Source organism: Melospiza melodia, chromosome 10 (assembly GCF_035770615.1).
Source record: "Melospiza melodia melodia isolate bMelMel2 chromosome 10, bMelMel2.pri, whole genome shotgun sequence".
NCBI classification, from domain to species: domain Eukaryota; kingdom Metazoa; phylum Chordata; class Aves; order Passeriformes; family Passerellidae; genus Melospiza; species Melospiza melodia.
The window spans coordinates 27,467,007-27,492,835 of NC_086203.1; the positions used below are offsets into that span (position 1 = coordinate 27,467,007).

Consider the following 25,829-nt stretch of genomic DNA (forward strand, 5'->3'; position numbering starts at 1 on the left):
CATGTTGGAGCTTCCATGGGGAAAACTGGGATGTAAAAGTTACCAGCACTCATGTTCACTATTTTTAAGCACTCACAGAGTATAAGATTCAACATGACCTTTCATATCAAGGATAAGGCAGGACAGAAGGAGGATGAGGAAATGTGGGAGAGGAGTTCATGGACACCCCAAGAACGTGATCCTTTAAGGGGGTTTTGTGTCTGGCCCTTTAGGGCTGTGTTGCCCTATAAGCCATGGCCAGTAGATCACAGGCTGTTGGGTGGTGACATCCTACAGTGCAACTCAGGGCGTCCTTGGGGACCTCGTTTGTGCCTTACAACGTCTCATGCTCTAGAGAGATGCACCCAAGGAGTCCATTCCCTGTCTTGGGTCAAACAGACATCACATCAGGGGCTGGCAATGGGATGATTCAGAGTTTGGCCCTGCAAAGCACTCACACATAGACAGGAACCTGGACTGCCTTGGGCCTCCTGCTACTGCAACCTCAGAGCAAAGGAGGAGACCCACCAAGCCCCCCAGCAATCTCCTCATCCTTTAAAACAGCGCTTCTCTACAAGTCTAACATTTCCACTGCAAACTGCAGGCTCCAGCTGCTCTGCAGTGAGGACAAGAACCTGTGAGGACAAAACCAAATAAAATATACCCCTTGTGACATGAATTCAGTCTTAGCAGTGAAAAGACCAAATGCATTAACCAACACCCACCATCTAAGCCCATAATGGTTCAACATAATTCCTTTAGAAAGGCTGATGTGAATAGCACACTTTGCAAACTGCTTGGTGCTAACAGGAGGGTACTTTTTGCTCATATTCACTCTTTAACCTAATCAGAAGAAAAGTAAATATCAGGTCCAATTTTAATGACTGACTATAAATAAAAGCTTTTATGCAAAATGCACGGTTTGCAAAGATAATGATTTTAAGGATGATGTCACTGGTGACCTACTGAACTACATGGCACATGTCAGACAGACGTCTGTTTCTTAAATTGCAGTAATAAATTAGTAGCCACAGAATCTGTTCTGTTAAGAAGACGTGAAGCTTTCCTATTCAGATAAAAGTTTAACAATTGTTTCAATTTAGGTTCATGAGTTAAGGTTACTATTGATGGAGGGACCAGTGCAGGCCCAGCTTCATCTGCCTCCTCTTCCTCCAACCCCTGTGCAGTATTACTTCACCCCAACAGGATCCAAGACTAACACACGCTGAACACTTTCCTCTAACTTTACACTGATTAAAGTATAAATATTTTAAAGTATGATACTAGCACCGGTGTCGCCACTAACACCACCCAACATCCCACGTCCCATCCAATTACCTTGTTTTCAGTGAATTTGTCAAATTTTAGCCATTTTGTACTGAAGTCTGCCCTTGCTGAGCATTCTGCCACAGTCCAAATTCTGGCAAAAAAAGAAAGAATCCAAAACTCCTGGGGGTACTCCTGAAAACAAGGAACATCACTGATCTACCACAGCGAGCAACCCCAATCACCACTTCTCTGAGAAGTCATCAAGCTCCCACGTGCTGGGGCACAGACATGAGAACAGGCAGGTACAAGACTTTGTGGGAGGCAGGTGGATGGCACCATTCCCCACCTACTGCCTCGTCCTCTTCCTCTGTGCCCCCCAGCAGAGGGACAGGCAGGGGTACAGGAAGCCACCTGATTTGAATAGAGAGGAGACACGGCCAGCTCGGAAGCAGGAAAATGAGCAGACAGGGACAAGAAAGCCAGAGAAATGAACCATGACTGCCTGAGCACGTCACTTATCTCATACCAAGGGTTGCTTACATTTTTTGGCCATTACAGGGAACTACAGAGTTTAGTTCAGTTTGGAGCACCCTTGGAGACCTGTAGCTTGGCCAATCTGAGATCAGGATGTGCAAGTATATCCAAAGCAAAATCCTGGACTTCAGTGTGACCTCCCTCCCCATTTCCACATTTTAGCCTTAAAACATGGAAAATCCTAAGGCTGCTGGGCTAACTGGTGTTTTGTGTTCTCACTCAGCCAAGCAACATCTATTTCACTAATCCTTTTCTGAGAAAGAGCTGCCAAGGCCTTCGTGGAAAGTTCTGGACACAGAAAACTTCAGTCCAACTGGATTGGCTTTTAATCATACTGTGAATACAGGGCTTTTCAATGGGAAGTGGGTCTCTGCTCTGGAAGTGTTTTTCTTTTTAATAGAAAAAACATAAGCCACTTCTTTGTGTGAGTAAAAAAGTAGAAATTAATTTTTTCCCTAATGCTATTTTGCTGGTTACCCATGAAACATCAACTTGGTCTTTTCACCTATCATCCCATGCCCAGCACTGGTAAAAAAAGCTTTATGAAAAAATAAAGGGCAACACAACTATGTAATGAGCCCCATACAGGAAGGAGTAATTCATTGCAAGGCTTCCCAAAGGCACTTTGCCTTTTTCTCCTTTCAAACCCCAAAAATCAACTGCCCTGTTGGGAAGGGAAGGGAAGGGAAGGGAAGGGAAGGGAAGGGAAGGGAAGGGAAGGGAAGGGAAGGGAAGGGAAGGGAAGGGAAGGGAAGGGAAGGGAAGGGAAGGGAAGGGAAGGGAAGGGAAGGGAAGGGAAGGGAAGGGAAGGGAAGGGAAGGGAAGGGCCTGTACACTGCCAGGCTATGTGGAGACTCTCTACTCCAATGCTCACGAAGATTTCTCACCGGGTAGAGCTCCAGAGGAGCCTGGGCTTATGATAAGCAACGGCATACTTAACAGTTACATGTTACCGTTCATGATAATGCAATATTTCATTTGGGTGATTTAGAAGTCCCTCTTGACCAACTTACAGTGAGACACCAAACGCTTCATCAATCACAACCATTTTTATTCACAATCCAGAGCAAAAACTACAGGGAGAGTTGAATTTTCAGCAACTCATTGGGGAGGGGATTGCTACTAGCTCTGAAAATCCTCCTATCTCACCAATTTTTATGTTAGATTCAAATATATTTTCTTTCTAAGCAGCATTCCATTTTCCTGCCTCTCTCTGCCGCGTTTCTTATCGTGGCAGGGTGAAAGAGTATCCAATTTAATATCTGTTTTGCAGGACAGGAGATTTTTTCATATCTTATGCACTAAGGAAAGCTGCAGGGGATGGCTTAGCAGGCTGAGCATCACGTTTTAAATACCTAGACTCCCTGGAACCACAGATCCCATCAGGTTGACTGAGCCCTTCATGTTTCTGGGGTAGATAAATTAAGTGTCACACTGTTTACTTTGTCGGGGTCTGTTGGATGAGGCCTCTGCAGTAAAGGTCCTGTCTGTTCTGCATGGAGCTGAAGGTTAAAGTCTCACGGTTAAGACACAACACCAGGTGCCACCTTGATCTCACTAACTCTAATGACAATTCTGCTATTTCTGTAAAGAAAGACAATCCAGGGATCTGCTCCAAAACTTACTGGATGACTGAAAATTATTCAACAGCTTATCTGCCTCGGTTTTGGTGACTGTTAAATGAAAAAAATACATCTACACCTCCCAGATGTTTAATTCATAAGTTATACAAAACTGTCAGATCTATGGGTGACAGAAGAGAGATATTCATCATTTTTACAGCCTGATTTCTGTGGCTGGAGGTAACCCTATGTTTCTGCAAAGTCATACCCTCTTCCCACTCCTCTGCACCACACGATAGCAATGGCTGAGCCCATTGACATTAATGGCTCACAACAGAAGCTTTTTAGAAAGAAATCACTGGAGAGGAGGAGTACAAAATAATCAGGAAAGACAAAACAGTAAGAATCACAAAAGTGAGACCTTTCATGGCCAGTTGTGTACAGACACACATCCACCCTCACAAACACAAAACCTCAAACCCAGACACTTAAGAGAGGTCCCTCTATCTCCAAAAGGTCTGATTCATGGAGAACAGACTCAATGTAGAAGAAAACAGGATGCTTTGAGAAGGGCAGCTGTAAATATGCACTTGGAACCTATTCCTGGCCTTACTCTTAGCTTTGCAGCTGCCGTTATTTTACTGGACACAGAAGATTCTGGGAAAGGTGGGTGAAGGGAAATAAAACGTAATGATAGAAAAAAAAAAACAGTTCTTCAAAATAATTTCCCTTCTAAGTAGAAATTATGCAGAAAAAAATATTTCCTTTTGGTTAGGAAAAGGACTGTCTTTGATTTGTTTCCACAACAGCTGACAGTACACATTCCCTGCTTAGGGTACCAGAAATAATCGTTATCACTCTTAGAATGTGTGTTACGGTGACGTACCAGAGGTTAAATGTGGCTGTTGGCTTTACTGGCTGCAATTCCTTCTCAGGTGGCTTAGCACAACTCCCACATTTTTCTTCTTAAACTACCCAAAAACCTGCTGGAGCTCCAGCCTACAGACATTACTAGGATTAAGTAAAAGAGGTAGGAAAGACTCTTTCAGCTCTATTTACACATAGCTACATTCAAACTGGTTTTTAATAGAGTTGGGCTACTAGAGGACATGATATCAAACTGATTTTTGAAAACATCTCATATTGAATCTAAGACATCCAAAGGTACTGTTTGTATTGCAGAGGGGAAAACTCCACCAAGGAACGGTACCAGACAAATAACACTGTGTAAGGCTTGTTTTTACTGCTGTGTTTGGTATTTGTTTTTAGAGGCAGGACAGACGTCCTTAGAAATTGTGATCAAGATATTCCCTGTCAAACCTAAGCAAACCAAACCAAACCAAATTCAACCCAACCAGCAGAATCTGCTACAAAGAACAAGGACTTTGCCCCAAATCCACCTATTGTTCCTTGAATCTCAGTGTCCGTAAGTTTTCACTGCCTCAGTTAAGGATGTGCAGGTCTGCCCTACATACTCCAGCTCTAGCAGGGGACAGAGCTAAAGGAGAAAAAATAAGGAAGGTCAGGAGGTGGCTGTGCAGTAAAACTAAGCCAATTAGCACAGTTTTCCTCCAAAACTGCTTTGAAATAATTATTACAGCACCTCGTTAGCTTGCACTTTCACAAGAACATAAACTCCTGACTAAAGTTGTGTCCCCAACAAACGCCTTGTAGGTGGTTGGCTGGCAGGTGTGTCTCCAGACTCACAGAGAATCATAAAATCCTTAATGAAAAGGGGTGGGAGTAAGAAGGTGGAGGTGCACTTCTGTCCCACATGCTCGCCTCTTGGCCCCAGGGACACAGAGTCAGCCCTGGAGCTCAGCCCTTCCATCTTCCTTGGCTCAGTCTAACAAGATTCCCTCCGTATTCCCCTCTGCCCTCGTTGTGCTCTTCTCTGAGCAGAGCACAAGTGGCCCAAAGAGGTGCCAGCTGCCCGAGGCACCGGCAGCTCTTTTCTCAAACAGGCAAATCCTTCATGTCCAGCACATTCCCAAATGCACTGAACCACGTCCAGAGACCCTGGCCATAGGTCCCAGCTCAGGGAGTGAAGCAGAAGAGATAATCATTGGCCTTGACTGCAAGCTCCTGTTCCAGTGCTTTGAGTCACTAGTGGTCAGCAAGGAGATTTTTGGTGTGCTCAAATGGAAAAAGCTGGAATGAAAAGGGCTGTGCCTCCTGCTATCCCTGGGGTGACCAGGGCGCTCTCCCCAGCTCTGAGCTCCCAACAGGGCTCTTTGATGGCTGGTCACACCCGCTACTTCAAATCAACAAGCAAACCAAAGTGAGAAATGGAAAAGACAAGGTGAATTGTAGATGAAAGTGAAATATCCCTCCTCTCTATCAGCTCTGAGGGGTAAAGGATGAAACAGGATGAAACTGGTTTTGGTTAAAGCTGTAAAAGAATCGCAGGGAGAGAGAAATGTATTTTCATGTAAACTTTTATGCGCCCATCCCTTGTAGCTGGACATCAGGGAGGATGTTAATAAACATCATCAGGGGGAGAAAAACACAGTAAAAAAAGAAAATCAGACCACAAACCCATCTTTTCCAAGATGTTCAAAATAGCTTTGCAGCTATATACTGCGGGGAGCCGAACACACTCAGATACAAGTTTGCATCTTAAACGTAAGCGCACATACATACAAACAAGGTTTTGCAGATATTTGTTAGCTGTACTACAAGATTTTCCAGGGCTGGTGCTGCAGCTTATGTTACCGTGCTTTTATATAGCTGCAGATCAGCCCCCTAAGAAGCAGCCTTGGAGAGAAGCTGAAATAGTGACAGTTTGTGTTGCTGGGGATATTTCTGAGACGCAGTTGCTGTTTACTGTGTTTCTATTTCCAATCAAGCTGCAAAGTCCACCCATAAAACATGAGGAGGCATTTCTCTGGGTGTGGGACAGAGCAACACGCACACAAGGAGGACCAGCTCTTCAGCTGCTCCGCCAAAATACTCTTAGCCCTACCTACAGCAGAGCATTTGGCCCATGAAGAAGAAAACTATAGCCAAAGTCCCCAGCTACAGAGCTTCTCTCAGTATATATTTATGCACAAAGCTCAAATAATTTAATACCACGCCTCACTAATCATGTGAATGCACAATTCTTGCAGGGGCAAATGGTTCTTTTATCTCGTGCACCTCTTGCTCTTGGCTGGAAAAGGTGCCTCAGAATGTTACTGGTGCTTTTAAAGGCGACACCTACCTATCTGCGACATACAGAGTCCAGTGTGATTCATTGTAGGCTCCCCAGAACAGATCAACACCCCCACAAGGAGGCAAAAGCTAGTTCTAATGAAGGTAAATCACAGCACATGGCCAATTGGACAACTTCCTTCCACTTCAGAGGGGAAATTAGGTGATACACTCCAGAGTACGTTCTCTTTGGTACACTCCCGTTACCGTTATTGCTAATGGTTGTACAAAGTGTGAGAAAAGTGCTACAAACACCTAAAACAAAGGAAGATCAGTCAAGAATATGCAAAAGCATATGCAAAGGGATCTAAAGAGTATTTCAACATAACACAGTTTTCTTCCTTATTCCCTTCTTTACTTAAAAGCAAGAGGCGTGCAGGATTGCAAAAACATACAATGTGCCAACAAATGTACAAACTACATGAAAAATAGCGAAATGGAGACCCAAAATTTGAGGCCAGTACAAGTTCATAATATGAACTGGAGATCAGAAAACTGGCTCCTAAAGTAAGAAAAAAAGAACACCAATTCCATTTTTTTCTAAGAAAACCATTTCCTACCAACTTTGAAAACAAGAATGCCTACAGTGATCTGGGCTCTCTGTGATGGTTTTGGCTTGGCTCCCTTGCCCCTCCTCAGCTGCGTGGCCAAATGTGAGTCTAACCATGAGGTTCAGAGAGTTGTGTTCTTCTTAACCTTCCACTTCATGCTTCCAAGTTTAGACTGCAGTACAACGCCCTTTCAGAAATTTCCCTTATTCTTCATTACTTCTAAGGTGAGAGTTTACATTTCAGCCCATATCTACAATCCCAGACTACTGCAGAAGCACAACACAGAGTTACTGCAGTTTAGCCTTTGTCTACTTTTCCTTGGATTTTTAACTTGTATTTTAGAACCATTACAAGAGCAGCTCAGTGGCTCTGAGAGTACCATAAGCTCTTGCCTGAATTTTGATGCCTTGACACAAAATTAAATACAGAGGTGATCTCTTGGATGCAAGATTTGCAACGGCAACTTGCAACCGTCCATTGTGGTGGGGCAGCATCATGACTAATTATTACCTTCATTAAACAGCCAGTGACAAGTCCATGCTGTCACCACATCCCACCAACGCTCGTGAGTATGAAGAGGAATGGGGTGAGAACTGAAAGTGCCCTGACTGCTCCTGAAAAACTGTTCTCCTTCCAACCAGCTGCTCTTCCAAGCCACAGGACGCTTTCCAGCGTGGTTATGAGCTCCACCTCAGTCTGGGCTGGTCAAGATGAATCTTGCCTTTGAGCAAGCAAGAAAAATTCACAAGGGAGAAAATCAGATTTGGAAACTAAACGTTTTGTAATCTCCTGCCATGCAATTTGGCTTGCAGGCAAACTTCCAACCCTTTCAATAGCAAAAACCCAGACAAATACACTGTCTTCTACCATCTCCTGGAATATTAAGGCCAGAGTGTGATGTGATACCACACACACTTAAAAAGCTGTACGAGCAGAACAGAGTGATGCACCCATGCACAGTGGTAGAGGAGACAGCAAACACAGCACACAGAATCAAACAGAGCCAAAAGAACCACTTCTGTTACGCAAATTTTATCTTCTCAGGCTCCCTTGCCAAACTGGACACGTCTTTCCTGGCACAAGGAGCACTTCAGTGATCTGTGGTACTGCTGCTGCTGAGGTGACTCTCTGCATCAGGAGAACCTGGAGCATCCAACCTTTGGCCAAAGAAGGGCACGAGACAAGGGAAAAAGAAACAGCAAAGCCAAGCAGCAGTGCTGAGCATATGACCCGCTCTGGGTATGACTGGGTTATTGCACTGCTCTTATCAGCACACACGAGTTCAAGGTCAGCCTTGATGCACTCTCTGAAAACTGACACTGCCTGTGTCCTGCAGTCAGCATGGCTTCGAACCAAGGCTTCCAATTATTAGCAGTTGTTTTGTTTATTATTGTGGGGCCTCAGGACAAACAAAAAAGGAGCCCCATTGTGCTCAGTGTCGTACAGAAATGCTTAATTAGCCTCTTCATAGGTTGCTCTCTTCGGCTTCTTTTAAACAAGATATTTTCAAATATAAATAAATTTAAATTTCAGAATTCCAAAAATCGGTTCCCTGGAATTTGCATCCATAAACAATTAACATGAATTTGCCTTCTCAAATTTCAGCTGTGCACCAAACACTTCACTCTTTTACTTTAAGAAAAAATTATATTCTAAAATATTGGTCCTTGGCATGTAAATAGACTTTTGTTGCTCAGTTAAAGCCTGGATTTAAGCTCAAATTTTCTCTGAACTATGAGAAAGTTGCAAAATCCTTGGTCTTCTGTTGTTTCTTTCCTCAAACTACAGTATTTATGTATCAACAACATAAATGACAAATGTACAGGAATATTCACAAATTGGAAAAACAAATTAAAGAGCTGAGTTTTTACTCAGTAAAAACTGATCAGTGAAATGTGATGCCATGCTGCAATCTTGTGAGTTCAGCAGAATAATGAAACCAGCTCATAGATAGGATGAGTACCAACACCATCACAGAAGTAAATTCAGGAAAACATGAATGAAATTTGTGAAGAAAAAGTAAAACCTCAGACATTGCCCTTTCCCTGGAGGTATCTGGTCATGCACTTTCTTAGAGATGCCAAGGTGGCTGTGCCAATGCTCCAGTCTGCCACACCAGCACTTGACAGTGCTCTTAAAACTTGAATTCAAAAGGGGAAAGAAGAAAGGGAGGCAAGAGGGAGGCAGCTCATCCTCCCAAGAGCCATTCACCCACAGTATCCAATCACCCCAACTTGTCAGCAGATAGATCCCGAGGATCAGACCATGACTTGAAAGCATTTTATGACCATTTTCAAATGCAAATACTTTCTGCTGAGTCTCCACCTCGCTCAGATTTGTACCAATAATTTAGAGGTCAGCAGCTATTACATCTTATTATCTAACCCTTCAGACTCTGCTTTCTTTCTTTTTGCTCTTACTGCTCAGTGATGTTTCCATTCACCTTTGAAGATGCCTGTTTAATTTAGCTGGGTTTTCAGACCACACTGTGGATTACATTTCCCACAAGCTTATTCCAGCAATTTCTTGGCAATAAATGATATTTGGATACCCCACAGAAACCCCACATCAAATATTGATTACTGTTATTTCCATTACCAGAGGCTAAACCAGTTAGGTCCTAAGGGCAAATTAAAGAGCTTGCTTCCAAGTTCTGGTCCTTTAGAGGAAGGATGTAACTATTCTCCATAACAAGGAAGATGCTGACACAAAGGCAAATAATGGCCCTAAAAATGGTTCATTCTCTGGCATGGTTAAATAAAGAAAATATAGTAAACTACTTTGCATGCAAAGGATAAAATCAATATCATTTCCATTCAGGCAATAAAAATTATAGCATATTGCTTTAGATACATAGATACTCTTCATTTAAGGTGGAGTTTCCACAATTCCCTGCTGAATACCCAGCTCTGCAGCATGCACCTCTCTATTGCACTCAGCAATCTCTGCTTGACATTAGTACTAAACAATATTCATTAAGAGCATAACACTAAAGTGCAACATGTAAGTAAATCAAACTCTCAATGCTCTATTTTACAAATTTCATGGGCCACTGGGGATAATTAAAAGGGTAATTATACAAAGTTGGTGCAGTTTTGAGACTCAAATGACATTTTCTGCTTTAAAGCACTTGATAATCTGGTATTTTTCTACTAAGACAGTCTTTTTGTACTTCGATGGTCAAACAGCATAAACAAACAAGAACTGTTTTTAAGGTATTTCAATTCTTTTTTTCTCTCCCTACACTATTTTTCTTGATCAATACCACTCACTAGTAATTCCTAAAAGCCCCATATTGTTAAGAAAAGCAAGACCTTTGGAAAAAAAAAATCCCCGATCCCCATAAAATGCCACTGAGTCTCAAGCCTGGTTTAAACCATAGCTCTGAACAAAAATGACATGGCTTTGGGTGTTTACAGCACTGGAGCACTCCTTGGTTTGTCACTGTGTTTAACCACTGCTCTAAAGCCAGCAAAGTACATTACTGGTAGTAACAGCTCATGAAAAATACAGCGAAGAAACTGCTAGTGGCAGAAGCATTTAACTTTCTTGTTAGCAGCCTCCCCCATGTGGCACTTTAGCACCAGCAAGTTGTTTATTATGTTCTGTGCCAGGCAAAACTGATTAAATGGGGCTCTTAAGAATCAAAGCGTTATAAATTCATGGAAATACAGCAAGCAATAAATTCCATGGAATTAAAAGCTTACTAGTGCTATTAGCATTTCAGGGTGTTTGCATTGTTAATAGTGATGTGCAAAAATGATGTTCCTATAAGACAAGGCAAACCAACAGAACATATGCTTTAGCTGCTACATTTTTATACCATGTCATCATCAATGGCAATTATTTTTTCCCAAAAAAACCTAAAAAGCTCATTAATGTTTTGAGGAAAAACTGAATCAAGGGTCTGTAGACCAAGGATTTACATCCCTAAAGAGAGGTATTATGTAGGAAACAATGTTGTTGTGACTCTGTGGAAGAGCAGGAGATGGATTTCCTGGAATAGAGCTGGGGAGGAGGGAGAAGGGGTGAGGCAGGGTGACTTGGGTGACACCACAGGGACATGGCACAACACAACTTGCTAACAATTTAATAAGTAAACTCGATGCATAGTAATTCATAATACCAAAAAGAAAGGGCAATGTAGTCTGACCTGGTGGTCAGTAAATCTGTCAGCAGCTCTCCAAAGAGACATCTTTACTCCGGGTCACTCTATCATCATTCCATGGGAATGACTCTGCTGGCAGGTGACTAACTTCTCCATCATTCCTGCAGAGCTCCATGTGACACACCAGCCCAGGCTGGGATGAGGCCTTCCCTTATGCCCATCTGTTTGCAGGTAGCTGATAACTCTGTAAATGGAATTTCTTTCAAGCGGAAACTTGGTAAAGAAACCATGTCAGGTGTGTGGCTGAGCCAGAGAGGAATGGGACACCTTTCCAAAACGGCAAAAAAATAGGCTTTGTAGGGTTTGTTTGATTTGTTGTTGGGTTTTTGGGGAGTCTTTTTGCTTTGGGTTTGTTGTTTTCTTTTTTAAAAGGAACAATTTTTACCTTTCTGAGTTGCCTGAGCACACAGCAGCCAGATAATCCAACCTGCAATGTCCCTCTGGAGGGCAAGGGGAAAATCTGGCTCTCGTTGCAGACAGGAAAATCAAATCACCGCCTTGTTGCCACAGTTAAGGTCTGACATAGGATAAAGAGCATATTCTGGATGGTACATCATGCACAGCTGGCAACATGCAAAGTCAAAAAAAAAAAAACAACCCAAGAAAGCTTTGTCCAGAACAAACAGTCCCCATGCCATGGAGTGAGTCAGCTGCAGGGGTAGGAAAGGAACCCCAAATCCTGTCCTGTGGGCTCAAGCTCTGTGCAAAGGACACATTAACAGTGCAAACCCTCTCCCAAGACTGAAGGCCTTGACATTCTGTTTGCCTCAAGCAAAACAAAACAAAGCAGTAGGTTTTTAACTGCTCAGAGGCACGTTATCCTTTTGATGTATGCATGTCCTGGCAGTCACACATCTGCATCAGGAGAGAAATAGCCCATTTTTTTTGGCAGTTATTTAGTCCTTTTCATCTGAAAGTTGAAAATGCACTACCGGTGAACCTTTGCAGCTCTGGGTTCTGCATATAAAAAGCAGCTGCTGAATACATGCAGCGAGTGAGGGCTTTTTCTTAATGTTTGAACAGTTCCAAGTTCAAACCCATTAAAGTCCAGGTCACACCGGGATCATGTCACTGTTAATGCATCCAGTTACACGCTGAGGGAAACCCAATATAAAACTATGATAAACTCTAGTTCTCCTGCAGAGATACTCTAAGGTCTTGCCCAGATGATGCCACAGATCACTGTTCCTGGGCAGTGACCAGACAGGATGTCAATGTCAGAGGACGAGTCTCTTCAGAGCTGTTTTTAAAGAATTCCCCTCAAATGTCCACCAAGCTCGTTGGGACCTTTTCCCTTCCCTCCTCCTGGGGGAAGAACTTACTGTCCCACTGATGTTTTCCCCTACACACCACAGGTTCCCACACAACCTCCTCCCACAGCACCAGCAGCCCACCCACTGCTGTGCTTCACAGTGAGCACCCCTAACTCCATGCTCCTCCTTTTGGGGGCCAGCCCTCTCTGCAGGTGGAAACAGTCCCACTTGTTCTTGGGGAACTTCACACCTGGCCAGCTGTGTGCTGCTCCAGGCCTGAGTCTGCAGATACCTGGCACCTCATCACACAGTAGCCTACTCTCTTACTAAGAGGGCAACTGGCAGCTTCTGGCAGGGCAACTTCAAAGACAGGTTCCTCAAGTGATGGAGACAAGTGACACTTGTAGGGGATGCACACAGCACCACAGCACAGCCCTGCCCGCCCAGGAACCACTGCAGGACTTCAGCATCAGCTTCAAACACAGCCAGGGATAATAAACCAAACTATTTACCCAGCTCCTCCCTGAGCTTTCCACCCTCACTGTGCTGGGAAAGGAGGAAAAGGACTTTACTGGACTTTTTCACCTTATCAAATATCTAGAAAATCCAGTGGCTGATCTGGATGCATTTCAAGGTGAGTTAACCATGGCACCTTATGGAGCAGCACTGCTGCAGGTCATGAACACAGGACACAAATTTTGGGGAGATTTAGCGTGCACACACTATACACAAGGGATTTACACCATCCACACGTTGGGTTTGCACTTATCTTCTCTCAATTTCTGAAACTTATTGCAAGGTTAAGAAACTGGAAAGAATCCTCAATGGCCTCAGAGATGCAAAATGTGTAATTTAAAAAAAAAAAACAAACTTATTAGTAAAATTCAAATTGTCTTTAAAAAGAACTGCCTTGTGCAGTTGAGTCTCATTGAGGAGAAACTTAAAAAAGCCAGTCTGCGTTTTTTAACTATTGTCTTTCAGATATTCACCATTCTAAAGAATAACAGGCCAGACTCTCCTTTTAATTACATGAATAAAAATCCACGTAATTCTTTCAATTTTAACTAATATTTTGTCTAATTAGTAACTCTTTTCCCTCACAAAACATGTATTTATCTGCTGTGAAATCAAAGGCAGAAATAAACTGGTTTAAAGATAGCAGAGAGTAAATAGCAAGTTTGGAACCTTTCAGCCTTACCCTGGCAATTTGTCTCATATAATTGACTCAGCAGACATGCTTACAATTTCTTACAACTTTTACAAGACCTCCTGTGGGCTTATTCTAACGTTCTCCAAAACTGAGCTCAAAGCTTTGGACTCTCTAAGCAAGCAACAGCAAAAGCAATCATCTTTCCCTCCTTAAAAAAAAAAAAAGGAAACAAACAATAAAACCACATTTTTCTTCCTGGATATTGGGTCTTAAAGAGGAACAAAGATGCAAATGAATTTGCACTGTTTCAGAGATAATTTTTCTGTTCCTTTTCAATAACAACACTTTTAATAATGTTCAATTTGCATTCACTAAATCTTTAGAAGCAAAATTTTCCCAATAAAATTCCCTTTCCCAATTACTGGAATAAAATTTCAGTGGGTAAGGACAACAGCAATTAAACAAACACAAACTACAAAGAAAGGGTTAAAAAGCCCCCCATCCCCCCCCCCCCCCCCCCCCAAAAAAAAGGAAATGCTCTCATTGCCCATATTATTGATTTATGCTGTTGTTGGCTTTTAAATGCAGCACTTTCTATTTCTAAGATCTTTACAGACAATTACTAATGTCACAACTCTGTGGCCCTGCTCCATTTGTGGAAGTGCCCCAGGAGCAGGAAATGCTGTGCCCTTCCACAGACATTTCCTTCCAGCGCTGGGATCCACTAACCCTTAATAAGTCAGAGGATTAGGTGGAACACTTGTATTACAACTATTAAAGATAAATACAGGGACTATCAAAACTAACAAAAAGGGTATGACGGGAGAAGGAAGTAGACCTATAATTCAAAAGATGCCAATTTATCCTTTTTTTAAAGTAGGGGTAACAATTTTACCCTTAAAAAAATCATCATATTTCAACAAAAATCTATTTTGAAAAGTAATATTATAAACTTGGATATTAATGGTTTGCAATGGAAATGACGTCAGAGTCTTAGTTACAAATGTCCAAATGTTTGTGCTACCCTACTAAAAAAATAAACAGTGAGCTCAGAGTCAGAAAGAACCCGTTTGAGCAATTAAGCAATATTACGCAAAACACACTGAAAAGTATAGGGCCAGCAGAGGTGGGAGAGGCACAAATTAAAATTCACAGATTGCACTGGGAGAAACTCTGAACAATTAAACATCTCAAAGGTAGTGTCTGAAGTTCCTGCCATTATCTGAGTGAAAAATGCTTTCATATGTCGCAATGAGAAATACGGGCAGGCAATCAGGAACAAAAAAATAACTGTTTTTCTTCTTTTTTTTTTAATGCCCTCGCTCTAGGATGAGCTACCAGATGAAAAGGGTGGCCTCCCATAATACCCACTGACATCACTGGTCTTGTAACACTTGTAAAACACAGCTGCCATCATTGAACAACAATAACTTAAGCATCATGGAAGATATATTTCTGGTGCAGGAGCAGGCAACAGGCAGTGACCTTACAGATGACCAAATAAAATATGCAACAAGAATCTATTTCTGGAGTCATTTTCTCACATCTCTAGATTTTATAACACAGGAATGTGCACTGTCTGCAATGTGAGAGTTCCAAAGACAGGTTCCAAGCCTGCAAGGAGCTCCTGCCCTTTGTGCTGAGACACAGGCACGGCCATGGGACCCCAGCAGACAGCCCTGGTGTGTTTGGAAGCCCACCAAGCCTATTACAAGGAAGTGAAAAACATCACTGTATCCACTGGCAGAGCAGGATGACTTGTAAAAAGTGTTAGCACAGCTCTGAATTCAGGGTTCACTGCCTGCTCCAGAAGGAAACCTTGAAACTCAGTATTTTCCATCACTTTCTATGTTTGAGACCAAGCATGAGTTCAGGCTATCTGAGCCGGGGCTCATGCTCTGGTTCTGGAATAACAGACCAATGCTGTTCCTGCCTTCGCCATTCCCATTTCTTTCCTTGGCCAAGCTGTGATAAAATGCAGCACATCCTGACATATTATCCAGCTTGATTTTGAAGAACCAGGCCAGAAATTTCACAGTCTGCATTACATAATATATTATGAACTGCTTCCTTGGTGCACCTGTACTGGCAAACATCAGTGCATCCTTTTTGGCTGCTTAATTTGCAGTCACAACTTTTACATGTTGGGCCATTTTCAATATATGCATTTGTTTCAGTATGTGCACCTGTCTGACCTCTGGGTGCAGATGAGGCTAATCTGGAGGTTTGCATGAATCTCTGAACCCTGTGCTCCACGTTCTTCAGGGATTCAGAATGGGTGATGGTGCTAAAAGGAGAAACCCCATAGGATTATGCAAAATACTGGCCAAGTCTTGCTCACTTTAGCAGTCTTCATGAAGACCAGAAAGATTTGGTCCAAAAGCATCAGATAAGAGGATCAAAACCTGCTACTGACTGTCTTAAAGCAGAGAAACATATTTTCCTATCAACCCACTTGAAGATTTATGAGATATTAAGGAATATTAAGAAGAAGAAAAAAAAGAAGAAAAGCTAAATGGGCCAAAAGAAAACAAAAGAAACATGTTCTCTCGAGATTGCTAATGCTGGCAGACAATAGCACAGAAAGAACTCCTCTGACAGATCTTTGAAGTCTTCAATACAGCAAGCTAGTGGGCCATGTTAATGAGATTTGCTCAGATACTTCTTAAATTATCCCAAAATGTCTTAATCTATTTTCTACATCTTCTTGACCCGATTGCTTCAGAAAAGTTACAGCTTCTCACATGTGTCTGGACTGAACTTTTCATTCAAATAGGTAAGGTCTTCAAACACAAAGTGTTTCCAATGACCCCCACACAGACTTTTTAGGGTTTTCCCCAAAACGTGCAGACAATGTTGTATTTTCTGTTACTAATGAATACAGAAACACTTTGCACCACACTGTATCTTTGAACCTTAAGAAAAGGACCTTCCAATAACTCAAAGTTCTTAACAATTAAGATATTACAACTTCTCCCGGTCATGCAAAAGTAAATAAATCCAGTCTTAGATAAGGCCTGACAGATACTGATCACTCCAGCTACAGGACTACCACCCAGCAGCAAGCATCAATGAGGTTTATCTTTCCTGCTGAGGGTGACACAAGCACCCATGCAAAATGCTTCCAGTACAGCTCTGTGTAATTTGGGCACACTGCAGAGAAAACACTGGAGAAAAAGCTCAAGAACCAAGTTGTCTGCTCTGTCACAGAACTCCTTGTAACTGAAACCCAGTCCATACTCAGAACCCAGATTCAGAAGCAGCTGCACATCACATGTTCTAGGGACAGGAGCTGTTTCTGCTCCCTAATATGCTTTAAGATGTTTAGGTCAAAAGCAGGAAGAGTCAAAGGTGCCAAATTCACCAAAGAAAACATCATCCCATCAACTTCCCACTGCCTGATGTGCAAACACTCCTCCACTCAAGCCAGTACATAAAACAGGACTAAGGCTATCACCAGCACGACTTCTGGAAGTCACCAGTAAGGAAGAGTGCTGGGGAGAAACTGCACACACTGCTGAGCCTGTAATAAGCAGAAATGTGTCTAAAAGAGTTTGTTTCAGGGTTTTGACTTTTGCCCGCAATGGCCAGCAAAGACATGGCACACCAACTTGACAACCTGGTTTTAGAACCATTTCTCTTCCTGATAAAACAAAGTTGGAAAAAAGTAATTTTTTTCGTCCACTTTTTTTTTTTCCACATAGACCAACTACACAAATCATTTTTTGTATTGAGCTTAGGAGAAAAAGTCCTTCTGACCTTTCTCCTGGCTTGAAGGGGAGGAGAAAATATACCTATATAAGAAAGTTATAGCTCAAACCCACAGATTTATCTGTTGATCATCTCATTCAGCTCTGAGTTTCAGCAGGCAGCTTCTGGTTTATTATCAATATTTAATCAGCATTTAACTCTGACAAGCATTAAGATTTGAAATTTTAAACTAAGTGCAACTCTGCTAAATCCTTTGTGTTGTTTTTTTTTTTGCTGTTAAAGGTTTTCTAAAGGATTCTATCTTTGCTATCTTAGAAGTCTACACGTGCCTTTTGTTATCAATAATGTACAATTTTAGTAGCATGTTTTGTACTTTTCAAATTTTCAGCATGCAAGCTATCCCTGATTTACAATGCTCACTGAATGCTGTTTGATTATTGAAAATGCTTTTACTACATTTAAACAAATGACTGCTCCTGGAAAACTAACACTATTGCCCATATTTCTGTAAAAATACATTTCCTCTCCCTTCTCCCCAAATCAAACACTTCTAATTCCTACTGTGAGGAAAAACTGGCATATAATTAGGCATTATGCCTAACAGTGCTAAATAAAGGAGAATGTAAACATCTTAATTCTGAAGGTTTAACCATCAAAGACCCTTGCTGTATCTCTTCTGTTACTTCTGCTTCTGTTCAGAGCTCCTTGGAGCTCACAGGGAAAGAAAAAAACAGAGAGAGAGGAAAAAAAAAAAGAAAGCAAACAAACCACGCAGAATAAAAATCTATTTTGCCTGCTCTGAGCTGCTCCCAGCCCGCGTGCCCGAGGCCAGGCTCGCGCGCAGGGCTGGGACGCCCGGGGCCACGCGGCCGCTCCTCCAGGAGTAGAGTCCTGCTCTGCAACCGCTCCGAGCGGCTTAACCGCTAACTCGGGAGATGGGATTTCACCTGAAATTAAGCTATCAAGCAATTGAGCTCAAACTCAATCAACCAAACCCTTAACCTTCCCTGTTTCAGTGGCACTGCTCTAATTAGGACTCTATCACTATTTCCATTACTATCTCCTATTCTCATGGTTTATTATCTCAGCGGTTTCAATTCTCGCCCAGTTTAAATTTGACATCCAGTTTCTTGGACCACATATCATTCATTATGTTTTTTCTTTATGAAATATGTTGCAAGACTACAGACCGATCCAATAAATACTTTTTTGTTGAAAACTGCACCCCTCGCCGCAGGACAGAGCCAAACCTTCTCTGAGAAACAATCCTGACATTGAAGGACACGTTGAACGGCTTGTTCTCCATTAAGTTTTAAATTTTGTTGAACAGTTTGATAACATATCCTTGAACACAGATCCACCTGCACACATCACGGCTGCCCCATGCTTCTCCAGTCCTCACTGTCATCCCCCTGAGCCTGGATCAGCTCCTAGGAAACAGAGTTTGGCTGAACTCTGCTCACCAGCTCTGCTCAGGGGTGAGAATCAACAACCTATGATACACAGGAGATCAGGCTGAAAAAATCTAATGGTCTTTTCCAGTGAATCACCCAAACTGCTTCCTGCTGCAGGATGAGTGACAGAGGGGATGTGTGCCAGAGTGGTGCACTGATGGTAGTTGTACAAAATAGATCTGCTTTTGGAGACACAGCCTACAAACTTCAGGGAGTCTAAAGGTAGTGTCCTGCATTTAACACCACCAAAATTCTGAATTTTCCTGAGTCACATAGGACACAGCCACACATGAACCAGGAACAAGAGACCCATTAATTATGAGGCACTCTGATGAACGTGGGACTTGAAATTCTTCCCTTCTTCAAAAAGCTGAAGGGAGGAACAACACTGCAGAGCAAGAAAGGACTAACTAGGATCGGCTTCTCCTCCAGTAGCTGAAATACACCTAATACTTCATGGGCTCCACCATAAGAAAACAAACCAGTAAGATTCAAATCTTGAAGAGAGGGATATATCATATAGCTGACATACACCACTGGCATGGCCAAGGATTGCAATATTCACTTGAACTTCATGAATTTCATCCTAACTAAATAGATATTTTTGGCAACAAAGAACTGAAAAAAAAAAATCCCAGATCGTCCTCAGATCTATTTTAATTTAAAACAGAAGAGAACAGGGACATTTTTTCCCCCCTTCAAGTACATTTTAATAAAATTAAAAATAAAAATAGCTCTAATTCACTCCAATGCATTTAGTCGTTCTGTAAAATTCTAAGTTTAAAATGAAATCACCATTTTATATTCAAACAAGGTCAAGAGAACAGCACTAACGAGCACTGACATCACAGTGAACAGCAGCCACTGCTCAGCGCTTACATCAGTGTTGCTTGTTGCTATGGTGCTTAACCGACTATTAATTTCTGAAAGAAGGTGATTATAAAGCAGCCATATGAACCTCAGTCAGATGACACCCTTCAGTACCAAACACTGATCTGCGTTACTCTTCTCCTCTGCAAGTTAATTTTGTGAATCACCACTTTTGTGATGTTAATATTCCTTCCCAACTTGAAACTTTGGACCAGAAGAGAGGCAAGGAGTTAATTTAGAAGCAAAGGACTTTCACACTGCTTTAAATAAAAATCATTTTGCAGAGAGTGATATTTCTTTCCTTTTTGCTGTGCTTCAAAGACTAAAAAGCATGTGTTTTAACTTTTGCAGTGATAATAAGCAATCAAATTAACAGCTAAATTTTGCTCTCCTGCTCTGCTCGACATGCTGCTGGAAACCCAGGAGCGTCTCAGCCTGGGATGAAGTAGCACTGAGCTGACTTGACCACTCCCCAGGGATCTGCCTCAGTAAGGGGACCTTGCCACAGGCTGTGCCACTGCATCTCCCACCCCAGCAGCCATGGACCGTGGAGCTGCCACAAAGACCAGCCAGAGCAGGGTCTTCCATTCCCACACAGGCTCTGCCCAGCTACCAAGCAGCCTTCTCGGGACATGGTTGAAAGACAAAAAGTACATCTTTTTTGGCCTTGCTCCTCAAATGCAACTGAACACCTAAATCAGTGTCTTCCCTGGCAAAATGAGGATTTTTAAGGCACAGCATCTACTCCAAAATCTCCAAGCCCAATGCTGCAAACTTTATCCATGTTGCCAGAAAAGCCTTTACTTGTGCAGCTGAGGTATGGTCCTAGGGTTCTCAGGATAAAATTCTTTGTTCAGACATACTTCAAAAATAGTGTGAAATACAGTATATTTGCATTTACCTTCTTCAGTTGCTCCTGTAAAGCAATCTTCAGTTACAGCCACCCAAAAAGGTCACTCTTCTTACCCTGCAGAGAAAGGAGGTAACACACGTGACTCTGGGTCAGTGTCAGCAGCAACACCCAAAGCATTTTCATTGGCACCACATTTGCAAGTACAAACATAAATAAAGCAACAAATGAATCTAATCGTGTTTAATGGTGAATGACTTTCAGAGAGAGTTAATAAAAACAATCAAGTCACAGGACTGCTGCTTATCAGTACCAGCTAGTGTGAGGTTCTTCAGTTCAGCACAAACAACTTGGTCTTTGGGAGAAGAAAAAGAGAAGCAAAAAACCCCATGGAGATGAGACATCTTTGTTCTCTAACATAAACTTTCTAAATCTTGATGTCTATCAATCTATTTTCAGTTTGAATAATAAATGAGTTCAGTTCTTTGTTTCAGAAATCTGACTATTGTCTGCATGGATTCTCCTTACTTAAGGCATTTTAAGACCATTTGCAACCGCTGCTATTTTATCTTCTGGATCCTTTCTTTTTTCTCATCTTTTTCCATAGAGACACAGTCCTAGATGAGATTTTAGAACTAGCTGCATCTTCCTAATTCAGAAAGTTGTTTACTGTCTTGGGATATCTTCTCATTAAGCATTACCAAGAGCACGCCAAGCACGCCAAGGTGGTGAGAGCAGTGGGTATTAAAAGGAGGAATAATTAAAGTGTATCTTTATAAAAAGTAGGAAGGAGAAAACAGCACGTGTAGGTTTTTTTTACCCTGTATATTACTGCATCTTGTGTACTCTCTCTTATGCAAAAGAGTATGTAATCTTTTAAGAAACATGACAATCTGCCACTTTCTGTTCATGTAATTGGGATCAACATATGGTACAAGAGAAAAGAAAAACATTTGTTTATTAATTTAGATCAAGTTACTAACTCAAACCACTAACAGCATTTAGAATTAATTCCACATCAATTGAACAAATACCTTAACAGAGTAAAATTATAACATAATTTCACTGAAATGTTGATCTGTTGCAGGGATACAGAGTACTATGTAATACAGACAGAAATATGTGATAACTTGGTGACACTGATGACTTCATACGAAACGGAAAGTCAGTGACATGTGGATGTGTAAGACACAGCTACGTGAAACTCCATTTCATAAAATTCACACAGTGATGTGGAGTTTTGGGGGTGTTTGTGAAACTCACCAAATGGTAAGCTGTGCTATTTACATCACTAGGTGAAGCTTTTTACTGGAGTAGTAAAATATCAACCTCTGGGAAAAAAAAATCAGAATCTTCACTAAGTTCACTCAAAAGAATATGAACTCATTCACCATTTATTTTGGAAGGAAAAATGTTTTCACAGCGAGAATGAGGCATTACTTCTTTACCATTGAAACCGGATTATTTTTAGCTGGGAGAAAAAAGGTTACCTTGATATGAAATCAATATTAGTTTTATCTGTTGCTCACTGGCACTTGATTTCATTTTTATTTTTTATGTTTTGTGTGCAAAGCAGTTCTTGTGATGCAGTACCAGAACATGAGGGGCCAAAATTTGAGCATGTTTGCTGTATAGGAAGCCCTGATTTCCTTGCTGAGGTACACATATAAGAAATTCCTGATTCTGCACTGTAAAGGACATAACACTACTCCATCATAATAGGTCAGGGCTCACCTTCCTGAGAGTATGTAAAACAATACATCTTTTATGTAAAATACATGACCTCCAACATGTGATGTGCTCTTAGATTAGCAACAATAAAGGCTTTTATCCTGCTTTGCTGCAGGGGTTATCTTGGGTTTGACACTTTAAACCTCTTTTCATATTTATCTGTTTTATAAATTTTCTGGGTATTTGGCAGTCAGATCCTTATTTTGGCAGTATTTTGGCAAGCAGGCTTCGTTTCTACCCTGAGTCTTCACGATAGCAAATGAACCATCTTAAAATGTACTTTTTAAGGAAGCTGCTGAAAATTACATGTTTGCATAAAATGTGCATTCAGTATCTCTTTGGGCAGTGCTGAAAAAGGCAGGTATCATTTTCTAAACACATTTTGTCTTGCATGAACCACACTCCAAGGAAATCCGGCTCAACAATCAGCTGGTGGGAGACCAACAGGGTCTACAGGGGGCTGAGGAGGACTCAGCTCTCCTCACAAATTACTCCCTGATTGAAATCCAGACTGCTTAAATTTCTGGTTATCAAACTCCTGCTATATGTTACCTGGCTTTCAAAAATATGGAAAATGCACCATTAAAGTTAAAAAATGAGCAGCAGAAACAGCTGTTCCCACCTGTGAAAATTTCTCATTAATAGTCTAAAAGTTGAGTATCTCAAAACGTAGAAACACAAATACAGACTTTCCTCCTGAAACTGTTTATATGGGTGAGTGAATTGATGTAGGCAACACACATTCCTTCCATCATGCTGTCTTTAAGATAAACACAAAGTACCATCAACACTAAGTGTGTGTGTGGAGCAAACAAAGAAAAAAATCCCATCCTACCAAAGCAAGACATTTCGCTACACTCATATTTTCCCCCCAAGGAGATGATTAAAATAGAAACCAAACCACAAACAAAAATCCACTTTGCAAGCAAGCAGCAGTGGTCCTGCTGCCTGATGGGCAGAGAGAAGGTCTCTCAGCATCCTCGATGCCACCTCCAAGGCCCCACTGATGCCATACACAAAGAAGAGTCCACACAAAACTCTGTGCCCTGAATAGATTTTACCAGATATTTCTGAAAATGTCAGGTTTGTTCACCACATGCCTCAGTTTACCCACTAGCAAGATAGGTCATTGTAACAGAGTTTGAAATCCTTGGATATAAAGATGTTTTTTAAAACAGTGTTTTGAGCAGGATTTTGGAAAGACAACAACAATCTCAACCTGAGCAAGTGCCATAACCTCTTCCAACAGAAAGGCCACTCTTGTCCTGGATCAGGCCCTACCTATTCCCCTGGTACCAAGGGAGCAGGCAAAGATCAGAAGCTTTGACATTGCACCTGCTGTTGGGCTGGACCTTGTAACTCTTCTGATCCAACAACATTTATTTGATTTAGTGATCTCCTCCCTCCAGGGCAGCGAGGTCATTCCAGGGAGGCTGCAGGATGGAGCCCTAACTCCAAGGGATCACTGCAAAGCCAAATTTAACCAATAACACAGACACTACTCAGAAACAGAGACCACTGCATAATGAAAGTCTACTTAAAACTCTAACATTTTACTAATATCTAAATGAGAACAGCCTTGGGTATAGCCAAAAATAGATTAACAAGGACCTTGATCCCACACAAACTGGCTCTGAGTAATTTTACACAGGAAAGTAGAACACCAGTTGAGCTGCTCCTCTGCTCAGAATTACGCATGCACATTTTTTTGTCAGTGTCCCAGCCCTCAGAAGCCTACACTTTATTACAGGAAACCTAAAGCAGCAAAGGAATCTCCCCTTTACTACCTAGAAAGCACACTTTTTAAAAAAAAATTAAAAAGATAAAATAGACGTATGCGCCTGATAGCACAAAAAAAAAAAAAAGGGTTTGAAATTAGATTTTGATTTATTTTTCTTATATAAAACCAGCTGAAATGTATTTAATGTGCCTGATTAAAATATTTACTAAAAAGCTTCCTGAAAGTTTTAAAATACCAAAACCTGATCACCAAAATAAGCACTTCTGCTCAGTAATTTCTTCTAAATAAAGTGAACTGTAACCACCTAATACAGCTGTTCTTTCCCCTCAAAAGTCCCTGAGTCACATTCAACTGCACATAGGCTGACATATTAGATCTGTACTGTTTATATGTCCTATTCTTATAATCATTATTTTCTTGTCCTATGCAGGAAAAGAGGCAGTCTGTGATTTTATCAAGTGCGTATTTGTAAGAGAAAAACAAAAATATTTTTATTTGGTATTTTGCCGGTTCTGAAAATACAGAATGTACACTGATTGAGAAGAAAACATCTGGTACCAGGCAGACTTGTGGACCAGTCCTGCACACAGGTTATTTCCTCACACAGCACACTCAGTTGGGTTACTTGCACTAACATAAATCATGTGTAGAACTGTTTTGAGGACGGTCAGTAGTTGTCTCTTCAGTTTTGTTGTACCTATTTTATTTTTAAAGAGAAATTATATAATAAACTAAATAATGGAGAGAATTTTTTTTTTCTGACCACTGTCAAGGTGGCCACTTTTAATTGTGCAGCATATATAAAATCTCACGAGGCATGGCACAGGAGATTTTCTATAGCAGCAGTGCTTACCACCTCCTCAGAAAGTGAAATGCAGGTGAACAGTGAAACTGTGAGAGTCTAAGTGCACTTCTTCCACCTCTCTTTGAAGAGGGGGAAGTGGATTTGGTACAGGCCAAAACACAGGGATATCAATGCTCACTACCTTGCTGCTTCTCAGTGGAAGGAGGGAGCAAATCATACTGTATTTTCCTTTTCAGTCATTAGCAGGCTGTTCAGAATCTCTGGCTGGTGCTTATTATTTATTCCGAACAGAAATAAAATAAAATAAAATAATAAATAACAGCACGAGGACAAAGCTATGCACAGCACATTCGCTCTTTCAAATTAATATTACCTTTCAAGTCCACCGTAACCTTGGAAAAGAATAACTCGGCGTAAGCCAAATCTACAAAACTAATCACGATCCGTTCCTCCCCCGCTTTTTAACAGCTCTTACAGGGAACACACGGGCGCAGTTCGCAGGCAAGTTGGGAACAGCTCGCTTCCAACGCGGGATCTGCACCGCGATCGCTCAGTCCTGCATCTCTGACTGATGGATTGCTTGTTTGCCTCTCGTGTGTGACAGCGCTGGCCCTCACCGAATCCATCCCAGGTGAAGGGAACGCGCTCCCGGGAGCCACCCAGCCTGCCAGGTGAGGAGAGGCCATCCCCGAGGCAGACCCCGTCCCCTCGGCCAGATCCCACCTCCCCGAGCCAGGGGCCACCATCTCCCGGAGCCAGAGCCAGCCATCAAACGCCGCCGCCTGGCTCCTATCGCCAGATCTTCCCCGTTTCTTAAAATAACTCCCCGTGCCTCAGTACCAGCCTTAACCATTTTATGCCTGCGCTACAACTCTCCTCCTGAAACTTGACCCGTCCGGGCGGCAGCAGGCGGAGGGAGGATGCCCGTGCCCGGCGGCGGCACCGCGGCGGCTGCGGGCACCGGGGCCGGTCCCGCCGCTGCCCGGCCGGCAGCACCGCGGGGCCTCGG

At 42.0% G+C, this 25,829-nt stretch overlaps 1 protein-coding gene across 8 annotated transcripts in view; it reads right to left on the reverse strand.

Annotated features, from left to right (window-relative positions):
- FOXP1 (forkhead box P1) overlaps positions 1-25,829 on the reverse strand; it is a 377,541-nt gene that overhangs the window by 197,539 nt on the left and 154,173 nt on the right. For all 8 annotated transcript variants that reach the window (XM_063165022.1, XM_063165025.1, XM_063165020.1 and 5 more), the window contains one exon: positions 20,595-20,660. The gene's annotated coding sequence lies outside the window, so the exon portion shown is untranslated. The remainder of the gene's footprint in view (positions 1-20,594; positions 20,661-25,829) is intronic.